The 19,931-nt window shown below is 37.2% G+C and overlaps 1 protein-coding gene across 5 annotated transcripts in view; it reads right to left on the bottom strand.

Moving 5' to 3' along the window:
- Positions 1-19,931, bottom strand: part of Gmer (GDP-L-fucose synthase-like protein) — a 135,889-nt gene that overhangs the window by 1,210 nt on the left and 114,748 nt on the right. The gene's annotated exons all lie outside the window — the stretch shown is intronic.

Below are 19,931 nucleotides of genomic sequence, written 5' to 3'. Positions count from 1 at the left end.
ATAAAAAATCTTTTATTTTAAAGCTGAACAAGAAACTCAAAGATCGAAATCTAAGAGTTTCATGCCGAAGAATGTTCGACATGGGTTATTCTCTAGTCTCTTTTCACCTGTTAGCATTGTAAATAATTCAATAAAGAGCCAAATGGTTATTTTTTTGGTGACGTAAATTATTTAATTAAGGGAGATAAAAAAAAAACCTCGTTATTTTAAAGCCAAATAAGAAATTCGAAGATCAAAAGCTAAGAGTTTCATGCCGAAGAACGTGTGGCAAGTCCAAGCGTGAAGGTGGTACAGCACTAACAACTCAGAGCAAAGGTGGAGCAAGCTACTATCACTGTCCTTAATATTTTCTCATAATGTAAAATGCAGTTTTACATTATGAGAGACCTCAATAAAGGTCAAAAGCGGTCTGTGTAGTGACCTTCCCTCATAATGTAAAACAGTAATACATCTCCTAGGAGCTGCGTTTTACATTATGAGAAAATATTAAGGACAGTGATAGTAGCTTGCTCCACCTTTGTTCGAGTTGCCCTAGTGTTGTACCACCAGGCTTAGATTCACGCTTGGACTTGCCACACGTTCTTTGGCATGAAACTCTTAGCTTTTGATCTTCGAATTTCTTATTTGGCTTTAAAATAACGAGGGTTTTTTTTATCCCCCTTAATTAAACAACTTACGTCACCAAAAAATAACTATTTGGCTCTTTATTGAATTATTTACAATGCTAACAGGTGAAAAGAGACTAGAGAATAACCCATTACAGCCATGGCACCCATTTTAATAAGATGTAGAACCTCCTTTCGCTGCAACAATCAAACAAAAATGCTTTCCACAGAAGGGTACATTGGATTGTCCAGAATGTTCAGATACCTCTCTGAGTTCAATGTTCATGGCATCATCACCAGAGGGACAAGGCCAAACCAGGAAAAACAAAACCATACCACCACCTCCGAATTTCATAGTTGCAGTTACGCACTCTGCTAAGAGACGTTCACTGGACACCCACCACACCTATACCCATCCATCTGTTCGGTAGAGGGTGTGGCATGATTGGACACTTCATAACACATCTTTCAAAGATTCCATGTCCCAGTGTACATACTCTTTGCGTACTGAACACAACACTGCATGTTGTTTTGGATAATGTGGTGATTACATACTGAAGTCTTACAATGTTGTGAGGCTTGGCTCTGAATGCTTTTGTGCAGATTCATGTTCCAGTCAATGCTCAGAACTCTGCATTCAATGTGTTGGCTGGCAAATGGCAGTTTTTACATATTATGCTTTGTAGCATTCTACGGTCATGTTTGGTGGATTGTCCACAGCAGGTAGCTCTTGCAGTTGATTCCTGTCCTTTCATCTCAGTATGGTATCACTGATTGTTGACTGAGAACGGCCCAGTTTGTCAACAATTTGCCAAAGAGAGTTTGAAAGAGGCATTGTAATAAAAAGCCATCTTGTAGGCCTCCTATCACAATGCCTCTTTCAAACTCTGTCAGTTGCCTCTTGCAGCCATTTCACCTGGACACAGTTACACTGATTTGGGAGCATCATATTCCTCCAATTTATATCAGCTACAAATACGTGACTCATTACATGGCACCTTGCATCGTGCCAAAATAATAACAAAAATCACAAATAAAACAATTTGTGTTTTATTTGTATACTATTCAATAAATAAGACAACATAAAACCATTATAGAAAAACAAAAGTAAAAGAAGAGCATATAAAACAGATGTAAAAAGTATAAAAAAATATTAAAATCTATAAAATGTACATAAATCAGTTTTTTTTAAAAAACATACTTATAACTTAAACTAAAATATATATCATCATCATCAAATTCCTGCCATGTACCCTCGAGGCATGTACAGGAGATGATAGTGCTACATGAAAAATTTACATCATTACTAACTCCCTATCTACAATTTTCCTCCAAATCAGTCTGTTACTTGTCAAGACTCCAACATTATCAGATCTCATATTTCTAACGTCTAAGGCACTTTGAACCGTATCAATCGATCTATATCTTGGTCTTACACTGGGTCGTTTTCCAAACTGGCAGAGAACACTTGTTTTGCTAATCTTTCACCGCCCATTCTGTTTAAGTGACCATGCCACCTGAGATTAGCTCTGCTAATGCATTCCTGGATGCTGACAATGTCAAGTTCATTCCTAATATCCTCGTTTTTAATATGATATTGCCATTGATGCCATCTGTTCACACCTTTAATCTTTCTCAGAACTCTCATATCTGTGGTCTCTAGTCTTTGGTGAAGTGTTTTACTTCTGACCCAGCTCTCAGATCCATAAGTTAAAACTGGTTTGAACACTGTCTTGTATACAGCTAATTTCTCTCTTATTCCATATGAATTTATTCAACTGACTTCCAACCATACCAGCTATTTTGATTCTGTTGTCTATTTCCATATTTAATTTACCATCTTCACTAAAATCATGCCTAAGTAGCCGAAATATTTTACTTGTTCCACAAGTTCTCCGTTCACAAAGCAATTGTCCTTCTCAACGATTCTGACTATTTTCATTGTCTTTGTCTTTTTATTGCTGACCTTCATACCATATCTATTACAAGAGTTATTCAATTTAGTCAGGGAATCTTGCAGAGTTGTAGCAGATTTATTTAGAAGTATAACATCGTCTGCATAACACAAAGCGCTGACATTAACATGTCCAATACCACTTTCTTTCATAATATGATCCATATAGATAATGAATAAAAGATGGGATAATGTCCATCCTTGTCTCACACCAGATTTAACATTAAACCATCTTCCTGTACTTCCTTCAATCCTAAGTGCTGATTTACAACTCAAATAAGGACTAAGTATTGCTTGATATATTGTTCCATTGACACCATATAACTGTAGAGTATTGAATAGCTTCTCTCTTGGCACCTTGTCATATGCCTTTTCCAGATCAACAAAACTTAAACACAAATCTTTGTTATATTCCCATGATTTCTCGACTATTTCTCGTAGAGTGAAGATCTGATCCTGACAGCCTCTATTTGGCCTGAATCCAGATTGTTCTTCACCAAGATTTTCTTCCACAATTCTTCTCAACCATTTCTCAAGTATACTAGCATAAATCTTACTAGGAACACTCGGTAGGGAAATACCTCTGTAATTCTCAAATTCAGTTTTATTTCCCTTTTTATATATGGGTACTATGAGAGCTTTACTCCAATCATCGGGAATTCGTCCCTCTGTCCACGCCTTCTGAACTATGCAGTGCAGTCACTATAAGACTTTTATACCACCATACTTAAGCATTTCTGGTCGAATATCATCTACTCCTGCTGCCTTTCCACATTTCAAGCCTTTGATGGCTTTTTCTACTTCAAGTATGGATATGTATTCCTGACTGTATGCCTGCTGAGTGTTTTTTACCACTGTGCTATCACTGCTTGTTTCATTTAGCAATTTTGCAAAGTAATTACTCCACACTTCAAGGATATCTTTTTCTCCTGTTTTCATGTCACCTTTATTATCTCTAATTCCTTTTACAGCACTCTTTCCTCCATTTCTGAGCTTCTTCAACAGCCTCCAGAGTATTTTGCCAAATAAATATCAAGAAAATAAATTTCTTGATATTTATTTTCTATGTTCTTGCTAAAGTCCTCCCATGACTTTTGTTTAGCTAGTTTTACACAGTGTTTAGCTTTCTTACATTTGTCTCTGTATTCTCTAAGAGCACAAGCTGACTTATTTGCCAGGAACTTTTGATATGCTTTCTTCGTTTCCTTCACTGCATCTTTTACTTCTTGTGTCCACCATGGAGTTTTGATTTTTCTATCCTTGCAGACAACCTCACCACATGCCTCTCTGGCTGAATCAATTAGGGTTTTCTTCAAGGTTTGCCACTGAATCTCCAAGGTTTGGTTACTATTCTCAAACTCTTTCATTTTTTGTTCAATAATCTTTGTGGATTTTAGTCTACAGCTCACATTTGAGAGCTGCTCAACTTTTATTTACTTTAAAACTTTGTTATATGTTCTTCTTTTCAATATGAAATTCAATTTTATCCTGCTCTAGACTAAATGGGAATCACTTCCAATTTCAAATCCTCTGTACACTCTGGTGTCCTGCACCAGGGATAAAACATCACTATCAACAATAACATAGTCAATGAGACTTTTCTTATTCCTTGCCTCTTCTCTCCATGTGAATTTGGCACATTTTTATGTTGGAACATGGTGTTAGTAATAACCAGTCCATGTCCTGAGCAGAAATCCAACAGGTATTTGCCATTATTATTAGCTTTGCACTTTTCTCCAAATTTTCCCAAAATATTTTTGTATGTCTCATAATCACTTCCTACTCTGCTATTTAGATCCCCAACAAGGACCAACTTTTCCTTTTTCATTGTGTCAGTAGCTTTCTCTAGAGCCTCAAAAAATTCTTTCACTTCTACCTTAGTAGAGCCTTCTGTGAGACCATAGGCAGAACTAAGTCTCATTGTCCAGTTCCCCCTTTCTGATATTTGCCCATATCACTCTACTTGAGACTGCTTGCCATTCAAGAAGATTAGCCTCGTATTTAATGTTGAATACTATGGCTACTCCTTCTTTTCTGTCATTGCCTGAATATAACATTTTGTATTTATTGCTCAGAAAGGTCTCACCAGTTTTTGTCTTTTTTGTTTCAGTCACCCGTATTATGTCGATCTGGTACTTATCTAATTCCTCAGCTAGCTCCTAAAATATATACATATATATAGTGGTGGCGCTGTGACGTGTGGCTGGTGGTTGATTTAGCTGTATAAAGTTGTTTACGCGTTTTAGTGAAATATTTTTGTTGAGGAGTATTTCTTTTAAAATTATGATGTTTATGTTGAGCACATTGCATATAGGTTTGTGTAAATTGTCTATTGGTTTTTAGTGAGTATATTTTAAGAAACTGTAGTGGTAGATAATGTGCGAGCAATTAAGCCTAATTTGAGTAGAAGCTTATTATAGTACTTTGTTGCATGCAATTGCTTAAGAATTTCTGTCGCTACTACTATGCTGCTCAATTTAGTTAAGGAATCCTAATATAAGGGGAGAGTTAGCGAGGGGCCAACCACCCCTCCTGTAAAAATTCTATTGGTTACGAAACAAGCAACACAGAAGCCTCGGAATTCGGATGCCTTTGTGACTATGATTATTCATCATTTTGGGACCCAGAATATACATAGTTTGATGAAAGAAGGAGCTCTTTTTAATGTAACGAATGTCTTATGACAGTATAAAATTGGACTTTGTACTGTACAAGAAGCGCGTTGGTAATATTTTAAATTTTAAACCTGTGAACAATCGGCTGTGTACTATTAGAGTTAAGGGACGTTTTCAAAATGTGTCTATTGTGAACTGTTATGCACCTACTGAAGAGAGCTCGGAGGAAGCTAAAGATTGTTTCTACGAAGTGCTTTAGCATACTTGTAATAATCTACCGTCCTATGATGTCAAGCTAGTGGTGGGAGATTTCAACATGAAGCTGCTGAGAGAGCGTGTGTGTGTGGCACCCTTTCGTGGGTAGTGAGAGCCTACATGAGAAGTGTAATGATAACGAGATCCGACTTGCGAGTTTTGCCGCCGCTACGGGATGCTTTGTAAAGAGCACTATGTTTGCGCATAAAGATGTCCACAAACAGACCTGGAGATCACCGAATGGTAGAACAGGTAACCAAATAGACCATGTACTAGTGTATCGACGTCACCACAGCTCCATCTCGGATGTGAGGTTTCAGAGGAGCAGATGGAGATAGTGACCACTATCTGGTAGCCTATGATTTCAGGCACAGAATTGCAGTTCAGAAGCCCGCGTGTCCTACCATACAATCGGCATGGGACCTGGACAAGTTGAAAACAGTGGAAGGCATGCGGGCTTTCCAGTTAGAGTTGCAGAATCGTTTTGGGGAGTTACAGGAGGAAGAGGATGATCCGGATGGAATGTGAGACACCATCAAAAATACGGTCGCGTTAGCTGCCTCAAGAACTGTGGAAAATAGAAAGAGGAGGAGAAAAGCATGGTTTAATAGACAGTGTGAAGAAGCTGTAGCGAAATGAAGGGAAGCACTATTGAACTACCTAGCAGATAGCAGGAAGAAAGCTGCATATGAGAGGGTAAGAAGAATGGTGAATAAATGTCTACGCCAGGAAAAGTGGAAGTATCTTAATGAGAAAGTGGCTAGTATAGAGAGAAATAGGGTGACGAATAATGGACGGGAGATGTACCGGATGATCAAAGCCATGCTAGGTACCCAGACACAAGTGGCAACCATAAGAGATGAGAGTGGAAATCTATTAACAAACTCAAAAGATGCTGTCGCTTGGTGGCGTAGATATTTTGCGAACTTGCTGAATGTCAATATCGGAGGATTATACTCCTTATCAAACTGCTGAACCATTTATTGAAGAGCCGACATTTAGTGAGATTACTCGTGCTATCTGCATGCTGAAAAATAATAAGGCTCCAGGAGTGCACTGTATACCGGCGACGCTCCTGAAGAATGATGGGGACGTCCTGCTGGAGCAGCTGCACTGGCTCATCTTGATGATCTGGCGAGAAGATGCCGGACGAGTGGAAGGAGTCGCTGATCATCCCAGTATATAAGAAAGGAGATAAGGCACAATGCGGCAACTATAGGGGCATCTCACTGCTGTCGACTGGCTACAAGGTGCTGTCTAACATCATGCTAATGCGCCTCACACCATATGCAGAAGAGTGCCTTGGTGACTACCAGATGGGCTTCAGGAGGAACCATTCTACAATAGACCAACTCTTCATGCTGCGCCAAGTTTTTGAAAAGTGCTGGGAATATAACCCGGAAGTTCATAATATTTTCATAGACTTTTCTAAAGCCTATGACTCAATGATACGCCAAAAAATATGGCAGGTGTTAGAAGTGCTGGGAATTTCCCAAAAACTCCAAAAAATGGTGCAGGTGTGTGTAGCTGGTTCGAGAGCAAGAGTGAAAGCAGGGTGATGGGCTTTCTCCAATTCTCTTCAATCTAGTGTTGGAAAAAGTAATTAGAAACACACAGCAAGTGGCAGGTGGAGTCGACATGGGGGGGGGGGGCACAAGTTAGGATTCTTGGCTACGCGAGACCTGAACGTTATGGCACATCAATGGGACGACGTGGTGGCATTGGTTACTACTATTGAAGAAGCTGCAGAAGAAGTTGGCCTGAAAATAAATGCCGAGAAGACAAAATACCTTTTTATGAGTCGCCATGCTGCTCAAGATCCAGAGGGAGCTGCACAGTTTGAGAGGGTGAAGGTATTTAGGTACTTGGATTCTTCTGTGACCGAAGACGACAAAGTTGAGGCTGATGTCCAGAGTCGGGTAAATGCTGCGAATGTGGCCTATTATCAGGTGCATCCCCTTTTCGCCTCGCGCTTGCCGTCTTGGACTACAAAGGTGGGACTATACAAGACTTTGATCAGGCCTGTTCTCCTCTACGGTGCTGAACCGTGGACTCTCACAGTGAGACAAGCCGATCACCTGAGAGTATTCGAGAACAAGATGCTACAACGTATCTATGGAGGGGTCATGGCAGACGGAGTCTGGAGGAGGCGGTCCAATGCTGCCATAACATGCTTTATACAACTTGGCAGATGTCTTGATGGAGCTGCGAGCAAGGCATCTTCAGTGGCTGGGGCACCTGTACCGTATGGGCCCCAAAAGGACTGTGAGACAAGCGTGGGAGGCCCGACCCCGATCAGTGAGGCTGCAAGGGAGACCGAGAAAGAGATGGGCGGATCAGGAGAAGGAAGACCTGCAGGCTATCGGACTGGAGACCAGAACGTGGCGTACAATTGCAGAGGACCGTGCCCAGTGGTGACATGTGGTGCTAGAGGCCAAAAGTCCTCCCAGGCTGATAGCGCCTGGCTAATGTAATGTGTATATATATATATATATATTTTATATAAGGTGGTAAAGATTGATACTCTGTAACAAGCTAAACACAGGTTGACAGTCAATGAGTCTGCCATGAGTAGGGCCAGACAGATTATAAACGTGGCTAAAATAATGACTGTGTTCATTGGCAAAATGAGGGGAGTTGATTAAAATATGAGAGCAATCACAAACCTCACCCATTGGCATGTCATCACCCTTCAGTAGGAAGGATTATGTGAGATGACTATGCAGAGCCAAGCAAGAAATTGTATTATAGCTAGACTGCCATAATACAATTTCAGGCTTCATTTGGTAGAGCTTATTATTACTCTCTCCGTTCCAAGATAGCTGCCACTGGAATAGCAGTTTCTGTCTGAAAATCTGTCAATATGGTACAGGCAGATGGATATTTGAGAATCAAGCTGACATCACTGCAATATCTGCAGTCTCGTTTCCCTTAATCCTAACATGGCTTGGAATCCAACAGAAGCAGCATACATCAAGGTGTAACTTCCATAACTGAAAGAGCAAGTGTTGATTTCGAGAGAGCTCTGGATGTTGCTGTAGCTCTAGACTTCTTATTGCCTGAAGATAACTTTGCAATTCTGAATATATTATGCACTTTTGGTAGCATTGGATACCAGGTCCTCGGATTTAGAGTTATCCATGGACAGGCACAAAATCAGAGCATTCAATTCTATGAGCTTCTGGTAGATGACGGTAGTATGCTGAAAGAAAAGCTGCATGCTAGAATGTATGATTGCCATGGTGAAAGTGATTTTAGTGGCATCTGAGCTATGTTGTCTACCGTTATTTCTAGAGATTGTAGGAGAGCTTTTATCTGCAACAACTTTGGTAGCCTGTCAAGTGTTGTAGATTCTCCCATCGTGGACAAAAGATAGTTGGATATGTGGAGTGCTCTGGCAGGGATTTTACATGCAGTAGAGCAGTTGTTAGTGTTGAACAACAAAGGTGGTTTATTTGTCTCAATGTACAGACCAGGAATAGGTGATGTGCAAAATGCTCCAGCCATTACAGCATACTCTCCCTGGTAGAAGCACTGACTTGGGACCTGTAGTCCAGTTTGAAACTTATCAATGCCTTGTACACAGTGGTGTGTTGATAAATTTTTAACAACTGGCTCGCTTTATGTGACCCAGAGCCAGTGTGAACTGTGCGGAGGTAGAGACTAATTTTTTTTTATCTTTGAGAGCATCGCTATTCTATTTCGCACAGGGGCCCCGCAAAGTATAGAACCATGGCTGATGTGACCAGGGAAAAAGTGTGGGGAAAGAGGGACAAGCCGGCGTAGAATATTTTGCCATGTTTTTAGGTTTTTTTCACATACTTATCTGTGAGCCTCTTATAGACCGGGGCAATATTCATGAGAAATTACACTATGAGGCAAATTACAATGAAAATTGAAAGGTATTTAACTAATGAATTATTTTGCATCAGTCTGTGGCAGGATACATAGTGAATGTTTTCAAATCCTTTCATGAAACAAATTGTGATAATAAAACTAAACAATAATTCAATATTTATTTTTATTGAAAAATATTTTACCAAAATTTTTATAATAATTTCCAAACAGAACTTTGATTTTCACTAAAAATTTTCTCCTTTTTCTGTTGTACCCTCGTATCTGTGATTTTTATTTATCCAAGAATTTACGAAAGGTGTAGCGTCCCATTCTTTTAATGCTTTGCCCAGTAAATTAATCATCATGAAATCCAGAAATATGCTCAACCGTTAAACTGTTTCTAAGTTTTGAACATATCATGTTCATTAAACTGAAACCTCTTTCAGCTTCTGTGCTACTGACTGCTATAGTGTTAATTATTTTTCTAGCTGTTTTAATTGTTGTAGGAACTGATTCAGCTTTTCCCTTTATGTTGTCATCCACAAAATCTCAAAAATCATGTTTATTTATCTGGTATTTCAAAACTTCAATTAATTGATCTAATTTTCTTTAACAATCCATCCAAGGTGAAGTTAATTTTTCGATTTACTAGATGAATCCATGGGGATTCATCTAGTAAATCGAATAGTTCTAAGATATCTTTATTAGCTTTGCTGGGTAAAAGTCGCAAATTCATAAAATAAATAATTTTGTCAACCAATTTTTCTTTGGGAAGTGACATTATTTTTGTGTCGTTATAAAATGGAATATCTTTATATTTGTCAGATTCGCTTTATTAATGTTTGAGCTTTGGTTAAATTTGTTTTTCAGGATTGAAGGCCGATTGAAAGTAAAGAAAATTCTTCGAGAATATCTATCATTAGAGCCATATCTTTAAAAAAATTTATATTTGTTAATCTTTTTGCCATACCGGTATAAACTGCAGACTGAGCAAAATGCTGATACAAAGCAGGATATGCTCGCCATACTGCTTTAGCAGATCGCAAACTACATGCGGCTCATCACAGCCCAAGAACTTACCCAATTTTAATAATCTCTATATCGAGTTCTTTTGCTGTAGCTGCAAGTTCTATTTGATTTTTATTTGATTAGTGATAAATTGAATAAATTTTATCTAAAAATATTTTAAAATGATTTGTTTATTTTTTTATCAGTAATTGAATCGTCAAGTGCTAGCTGAAGCCCATGATTTAAACAATGTCAAACAATTACTTTTGGAAATTTTTCCATTAATTTGGTAGCCACTCCAGACTTCCTCCCTAGCACTGTACTGGTGCCGTCAGAACAAAAAAGCTATTAAATTTGCTTGTAAATATTAAAAACAAAGAAACAAAAAACCAGCTAACGCCTTTTTATTCCCGTACATACAAGGAGAAGGTGAGGCCGTTTTTAGCCCTATCTAACTTTATGGAGACTGAGTGGGCAGTTCAATCTCCACTGGTAACCAATCAGAGATAGCTGGCCCAAGGCTATCACTAATTAAGCAGCACGCAGTGAAGAGAGATGACTCTACAGGTTCCGCCATCTTATGGTCCCTAACACTCGTATTTAATGTCTGAAATAATGTGGGTTCTACAGTTGATTTTCTTGAGTTTACGGGACGAAAAACCTGAGTTTCTGGAAGGAAAAAACCCGCTTGCCTGTGCCAGAGATAGACTAATTCAGAAACCGATCGAAAAAAGGCTTAGAAAAATTTAAATTTAATTTAAAAAAAAAAATGTGCTGGACATTTGAATAAACAATAATGCCTTATTTTTTGGTGAATTTCCAAAAACTTGCAGCATTAAGTTCTTGGAAATGCAACATTGTTGCACTATTGATAAATATAAAAATTCATCGCGACGACTACAGTCTCTATAGTTTGATCGACTACTCACAGTGTATAATTGTGCAGTCATAAATGAGTGGTAATATTAGTGTTACATTTTGTTCAGGATAATACATAATAATAATTGTTGTAGGTAAGTTAGAGGTTAGGTAAGTGTTGCAGGTAATATAGGAAAATTTTCTTTCTTTCTTTATTTTTTTTATTCATAATTAAAATAATTTTAACCAGGGTTAGAGTTTTGCGATCGAAAAAGAGGACAGCAGTTAGTTGAAAAAATGAAATAGAAATAAGTAACAATAAATATTCTTCTGTTATTTTTTAATAAATGTATGTAAGAACAACATAATGCCTTTCCATTAGAAAAATGTTAAGAAAATTTTTTTCCCAGCCCTTGCTATTCAAAATGTTGAAGAGGCAAAGCGATTTACGAAACTTCTTAAACATTAAAAGGACAAAATTTGAAGACTCAGAAACAAAGACATCTGAAGATACAATAGATCTTTGTGAAGAATCAAATTCTTCAAATATTGTAGAAGATTCGATCTGTGACGATAATGAAAATTCCTTATTAGGATAAAAATCTAATCCTTCTCTTCCGGATTGTTGGTATGAAAACCAACTAATAACTTTTTTAGAACAGTATAAATGGCTTGATATAAAGGAAGGAAAATTGGAATGCAAAGATTGTTTCAAAGTTGGAAATTTAGGAGTATCTGCGGAGAAACATGTGCATGTATCAAAAGAATTTAGTACGTATTTGATTGTCCAAATGGAAACAATAAATGTTCTAGACAGGCTTCTTTGAGGAAAAAAATTCGAGAACATAATTTGTCAAAATTGTAGTCTTGTACAGGATTTATTCAGTAAATCTGCCAATAACGCTATACCAAATTTAATAGAAAATATAAATTCTAAACTGATTGAAATTACTGTGAAAATATTTAACACTGTGTATAGTTTAATAAAATGAAATAGACCCTTAGCTGATATTGAAGGGGCACCAGAATTGCAAACAAAAAAACAGTGTTGACATAGGAAATTGTTTACATACGTGATATAGTGCTACAAATATAGCAGAGCATATTGCAAATGAAATTAGAATAAAAATATTTAAAAATGTGATCAACGAGAATTCTACAATTTGCATTATAATTGATGAAGGTCTACCATTTTGAAAAGAAGTACTTTAGTAATCTATTTACAATATAGTGTACCATCCATCTCCAACTGCAGAAAATATTTTCATGTCCACATTGAATCAATTTGGTTTTGATTATGAATGTAGCTCAGTGGATGTGGCGTTTGCACACCACGGCACTTGGCCGCACGAAGGAAGACTTGATTTCGAGTTTAGTTGGCGAGTGTTTTTGATTATTTCCAATTCTTGTTTTAGAGAATCCTCGGAGGAGCAAAATCTATGTGCTCTGGTTACCAATGATTTTATGATGCCAAATTTTTGAGAGAGATGGTGAGCAGAAGTATGGGGAATGTAGCGACCTGAAAATGTTGGCTTGCGATAGACAGAGGTGGGGATGGAACTGTCTTCTTTTCTTGACATTTTCAGGTCGCTACATTCACCATACTTCTGCTCACCATCCCTCTCAAAAATTTGGCATAATTAAATCATTGGTAACCAGGGCGCACAGATTTTGCTCCTCCAAGGATTCTCTAAAACAAGAATTGGAAATAATCAAAAACACAGCCACTCTAAATGGATACAATCTCAAAACAACTCAAAAAATCATCAGCAACTTCTCTACACATCAAGTAGACAAGAACAAGCTCATAGGATTCCCACACTTATATCAAAGGCATCTCCAAACGGCTCTCGAAAATAATGAAGAAATACAATCTTGCTGCCACCTACAAGCCAATCAACCAGATCCACAACCTGTTACCTTCGCCCAAAGACAAACTTTCACCTATGCTACTACCTGGTGTATACAAGGTGCCATGCTCCTGTAAACTCTCTTATTATGGACAGACAGGCAGATCAGTTTTTAAACACATTTCGGAACATTAAGACCATATCCGCCTCATCAAACTGCAAAAATCAGGCCTCGCTCAACACAGAGTTAAAAACCCAAACCACAAGATCCACTGGGAAAAGACAAAACTCCTACACAGCTCTTCATATAAATATGAACGCTTATATAAAGTAGGTGCTGAAGACCTACTTCACAGACCAAATCTAAACTGCAATGATGTTCTTGCCATCCCTAAAGTATGGGAAATTGTCATACAAAATTGTGTGAAAATAACTTAACTGTATGTTAAAGATACCAAGCTATTTTAAGCCTGGTTTACTGGTTTTAAAATAGCTTGGTATCTTTAACATTTATTATACCCATGTTAAAATATTTTCTAACTCAACTGTAATTTAATTTAATTTAATCTAATTTAAGTTCAGGTCACAGCACACCACCGCACGCAATTTGGGTTCCATTGTACGTACGCCCCTATCCTTTGTGTCATTTCTACTATTGTTCTACTGTACTGATGATGTCCTAAGATACCTAGGACAAAATATTTACGTAATAAAAAACCTACTACTGTGGTTCACGTGTGTTAAATTTAGTCATGAATCCTCCACAGGTTTCTCTATATAATCAATAATAATATATGTAAGTGTTTATTATACAATTTCAAAATATTTATGAGAAAAAGTATATACTATCATTCATCCTTTCATAAAGAATTTTAATAACCGGCTCACCTGACTTAAAAACATTAACAATCGGCTCGCTAAATTTGAAGAATTTTAACAACTGGCTCGCACGAGCCGGTCCCAATACACCAATGCTTATACAAAACAAGCAAAGTACCATAATGTAATGAACATTGCTTGCAAAAACAAGCAATGTTCATTGCATTATGGTACTTGTCTCATAACTGACATATGTGAGGGAGGAAACTAAGCTTGCTGTCAAATATCAGTCCCAAGAACTTGGCTTTGATGCAACTTGGATTAGTGATTATCCTAGTCTGAGTTCTGGGTTAGGATGAAGACCATATCTGGCAACAAGTGCACAAAAACTGTCTTCTGAGTGAAAATCTGAAACTATTTGTAAGCACTCATTTTGAGAGATGGTCAATGCTGCAGCTGTCTTTATATGACCCTCACAAGTGACAGGAGATAAAGTCATCCAAATATAGGGCATTACTCACTATTCAAGAAAGCTGTTCTGTTATTGAGTTGATCTTGATTGGAAAAAAGCATGCCACTTTTCAAACAAAATTTCGTGGGACTCTTTTCTTGGTTACAGGGGTTGAGAGAGGGGAGTTTCCACTAGGATGGAATATTTGGCCAGATAAGAAGTTTTTGATCAAACCAGGAAGATTCTTTCTAAGATCAAAATTATATAAGTCTTTCAGTATTCCAAATCTTCAAGAAGTATCATATGCCTTTTCCATATCAAAGAAAACTGATACTAGATGCTTGTGTCCGGCTGGATGCCTCCAGCCAGACAAGATGATTGGTTGTTGAATGATATTTATGGAAGCCAGAGTGTGTTTTGGAAAAGGAGGTTGATTCTCTGATCCAAGAACCATAAAAGATGAGAGTTAACCATTTTTCTAGAATCTTGCACAAGCAGCTGATTGGAGCAATGGACATAGTTATTTGGGAATTTTGGATCCTTCCCTGGCTTGCTGTTGTTATGTACATCTAGTCGCTTTCAACTCTTGGTAATCTCGTGACCAAAGGCTCTCGACCTCACTCAGCCAAGAGGCTGACTGGGGTCCTTTCTTTTAGCAGCTGTAAGTTCAAGTCAGTGTTCTTTTATGTTGTCCACCCAACTCTTTTGTGGTCTTATTCTCATTCCCTCAATCTTTCCCAACATAACTGCCTTTTCCAATGATTCAGCATATGATATCTCCAAAGTACATCAACTTCTGTTTAGTGATCCTTGGCTTAGGAAAGGCAATTATAATCACCTTTTGCCAGATATCTGGAAATATGCTCTCAGAGAATTCTGTTGTAAAGGCTGATGATGACAGATGTTTTACCATCTCGTAATGGATATCATCTTGTCCAGCAGCAGTTGGATGATGCCTAAGCAAAGTGTCCTTCATTTCTTCTTTAGGAAAATGGTCTGTTTTATTCTTCTGTGCTGTTCGAAGGAAACAATTTGTTTTTAGCCATGGCTTTTTCAGGCAAGCAATCTGAGGGATAAGAATATGTTGCCAATGTTTTTGCAAAAATCTCCCTGAGTGAGTCTGCAATTGCTGTTGGATCAGCAACTGTGCAACCATTGTGCTCAAGGACAGAGCTGGTGGGTGGCATATCTGCCTTTCATTTTCATTTTCTGGATTTTTCCCATACTTCTTTGCTGTTGGTGGATCTTGATATAGAAGAAGTAAATTGGATCCTGGATTCCTTTTGGCTCTGATGCCTGATGTGTCTTGCTTGGGCTCTAGTTTGTTTGAAAGTAATTAGATTTGTTGTTGTGGGGTATCTATGGAAAATACCCCAAGGATGCTGTGCAAAATGCTCAGGAATTGCAGTTGTGGCTGCTGCTATAATACACTGTTACAGAATCAAAAACTGCTAATAAGGAAAAGAGGGTCCAGTCAGCATGCTCAATATTCCACTGCGATATACATGAGGTGGTACATGGCTACCCATGTAGAAATCTTACATATAAGATCAACAATCTTCATCCACACATCAAATTCACACTAGAAAAAGAATCATCTCAAGGATCTCCTTTCCTGATATACACATACAATGAAAACAAGATAGTTCCATTTCCACTTCTGTCTGTCGTAAACCATCTTTTTCAGGTTGTTACATCCATAATTCATCGGCTAACCATCCATCTCAAAAATACGGCATTATAAAATCTTTGGTATCTAGAGCACACAAATTTTGTTTCTCTGGGGAATCTTTAAAACAAGAATTGGAAATTATTAAAGATACAGCCTTATTTTGGATACAATCCAAATCAACTCAAAAATCATCAGCCACGTCCCTACACATCAACCCAGACAAGAAGACACCCATAGGACTCATATCATATATCAAAGGCACCTTGGAAAGTCTGTCAAAAATGATGAAGAAATACAAACTCGCCACTATCTATAAACCAATCAACCAGATCCACAATTTGCTACCTTCTCCAAAAGACAAACTCTCGCCTATGATGCTACCTGGCATATACGAAGTTCATGTTCTTGTAAGATGTCTTACTACAGACAAACAGGAAGATCTATAAATGCATTTCTGAACATCAAGACCTGTCTTATCAAACTGCACAAATCTGGCTTTGCACAACATGGAGTTGAAAACCCTAACCACAGGATCCAATGGAAAAACACAAGCTACTATACAGATCTTTATATAAACATGAGAGTTTATATAAAGAAAGTGCTGAAGCCTTACATCACAGACCCAATCTGAATGGTAATGACTGTCTCACTATCGCAAGTGTGGGAAATTATTACCCTCAATTGTATCATAATAAATTCATCAGCTATATTTTAATTTTAATTGCAGTTGAATTAAAAAAATTTTTTTTTAAGTCTTCAAATATGCCACTGTATGAATTAGAGAGATTCCAATGTAAGCATGCACTTACACTGGATCCAATGGAAAAAAATACAAGCTACTATATAGATCCTTATATAAACATGAGTGTTTATATACTGTAAAGAAAGTGCTGAAGCCTTATGTCACAGACCCAGTCTGAATGGTAACGACTGTCTCACTATCGCAAAAGTCTGGGAAATTATTACCCTCAATTGTATAATAATAAATTCATCAGCTATATTTTAATTTTAATTGCAGCTGAATTAAATTTTTTTTTTTTTTAAGTCTTCAAACATGCCACTGTATGCATAGAGAGATTCCAATGTAAGCATGTACACTAACTGTTCCTTTGCATGTTATTCCTAGTATTGCTTGTAATAATTGTACTGATGATGTCTTATGATACTTAGGATGAAATATCTACATATTATTCAAATTTAATTACTGTGGTATACATGTGAATTTTTTTAGTCTGGCTTATTCTGATGAGTGATTTGACTTTCATTATACTTGGATTTTTTTTACTTTTTGAGAACTTTGGATGGCTACTATCCATCATTTCTTATTCTTCTGGAAAAATATCCAAGACTTCATCAAATCCAACTCTCTCTAAGGCACTCAGTACATTGACTGTTTTATCTTGCCGAGGGGGAGCAGAGGTATCCAAGCTACTTGTTGATGGGCCATCTAATAAAGGATCTGGTGGCATATCTTTGTGTGTGAAGTGAGTCCTAAAGTCCTATAGCAAGCAAATCATATCTTTCAGGAAGTTGTAGTTGTGAGAATGGTGGGAATGACATCCTCATCAATGTCCTAACAAGCCGATATGCTCAAGTTGCCTTCTCAGCATAAGAGAGTTTTAACAGATGCTGTTGTATACTGCCTCCTTGCTTTCTGGTATGTGATGCATTGCTCTGTTTTTAGCTTTTGTATTTACAAAATACAAAAATATACAAAAGCTAAAATCTCATATCTGCAGTCTCTAGTCTTTGGTCAAGTGTTTTACTTCTCACCCAGCTCTCAGATCCATAAGTTAAAATTGGCTTGATTACTGTCTTGTATACAGCTAATTTAGTGTATTGGCTAATTTCTCTCTTATTCCATATAAATTTATTCAGTTGACTTCCTACCATATTAGCTTTGTTGATTCTGTTGTCTATTTCCATATTTAATTTACCATCTTCACTAAAAATCATGCCTAAGCAGCAGAAATGTTTTACTTGTTCTATAGGTTCTCCATTCACAATGCAGCTGATATTTTCAATGTTTCTGCCTATTTTGATTGTCTTTGTCTTTTTAATGCTGACCTTCATACAACAGTTATTCACTTTAGTCAGGGAATCTTGCAGACTTGTAACGGATTTATTTAGAAGTATAACATCATCCGCATAAAGCAAAGAGCTGACATTAACATCTCCAATTTTGATATCAGGTTTAATACCACTTTCCTTCATAATGTGATCCATATAGATAATGAATAACAGAGGGGATAAAGTATATCCTTGTCTGACACCAGATTTAACATTAAACCACCTTCCTGTACTTCCTTCAATTCTAACTGCTGACTTGCAACTCAAAGACTAAGTATTGCTTGATATAATGCCCCATTGACACCATATAACTGCAGCGTATTGAATAGCTTCTCTCTCTCTTGGCACCTTGTCATATGCTTTTCCAGATCTACAAAACTTAAATACAGATCTTTGTTATATTCCCATGATTTCTCAATTATCTGCCGTAAAGTGAAAATCTGATCCTGATAGCCTCTATTTACTCTGAATCTAGCTTGTTCTTCACCAAGTTTCTCTTCCACAATCCTTCTCAAGTATACTTGCATATATCTTACAAGGAACACTCAGTAGAGAAATCCCTCTAATTCTCACATTCAGTTTTATTTCCCTTTTTATATATGGGTTCTATGAGAGCTCTACTCCAATCATCTGGAATTCGTCTCTCTATCCAGGCCTTCTGAACTATGCAGTGTAGCCACTGCAAGACTTTTATACCACCATACTTCAGCATTTCTGGTTGAATATCATCTACTCCTGCTGCCTTTCCACATTTTAAGCCTTTGATGGCTTTTTCTACTTCAAGTATCAATATGTATTCCTGACTGTATGCCTGTTAAATGTTTTTTTACCACTGTGCTATCACTGCTAGTTTCATTTAGCAATTTTTTGAAGTAATTACTCCATACTTCAAGGATATCTTTTTCTCCCATTTTCATGTCATCTTTATCATCTCTAACTTCTTCAACAACCTCCAAAATATCTTACCACATTCTTGATATTTATTTTCTATGTTCTTGCCAAAGTCCTCCCATGACTCATGTTTAGCTAGTTTTACACAGTCTTTCGCTTTCTTACATTTGTCTCTGTATTCTCTAAGAGCAAAGGCTGACTTATTTGTCAGGGATATACTTTCTTTACTTTCACTGCCTCTTTAACTTTTTGTGTCCACCATGGAGTTCTGTTTTTTTTTTTTTTTTTACCTTACAGACAACCTCACCACAACCTCAATCAGTGTTTTCTTCAGGGCTTACCACTGAATCTCCAAGGTCTGGTTCGTATTCCAAAATTTAATAACTGAAAACAACCTGGATGTTTTTTTAACTTCTAAAAGTGTGTTGGTTTTTGTATCTATGCATTGTCCATAATGCATTGATATAAAACTTTTAGAAAGAGCACGAAAAATAAGAAAAAAAAAATTACAAGTAGGATCCTGATTACATTTGTTTTGTGTATTTGTTTGCAGCAATGATGAATAAGCAAGAATTCCATTCTGTTATACCATACAAGCATTACGATCCAGTAATATAATTTGCTGTGTAGTTTTTTAGCCCCTCCTCCATGACAAAGGTTGTAAATTTATGACATGACACCTTTCCAAGCAACTTCAGAACTTCAATAAGTAGATTGCTAGTCTCACACTGGACTGTTAGGTCTTTCTCAAACACATGCTGCAGTGGGATTTCAATCCACTACAGTAGACAAAGCAGATGTTGAGATTTACAACATTTGCTGAGTGCATGAAAGAGAAAATTAGAGGAAATGGTAAATGTTTTTCATTCAGTTATCAGTAATAAGAGATTTTTCAAGGTTAGCTCATTTGGTAAAGTGTCTTATAAAATGTTCCTAGCAAATTCCTACAAGTAAAATACAGTAATCTACCATTTATCCAACCATATCAGGAAAACAATTTGCTATTTGATAACTGAAGTACCATTACATGGTGCTGTACTAGAAGT

Source organism: Typopeltis vanoorti, chromosome 15 (assembly GCF_054136105.1).
Source record: "Typopeltis vanoorti isolate ZY-2024b chromosome 15, IOZ_Tvanoo_1.0, whole genome shotgun sequence".
Lineage (NCBI taxonomy): Eukaryota > Metazoa > Arthropoda > Arachnida > Uropygi > Thelyphonidae > Typopeltis > Typopeltis vanoorti.
This window is presented reverse-complemented; position numbering and strand designations above follow the sequence as displayed.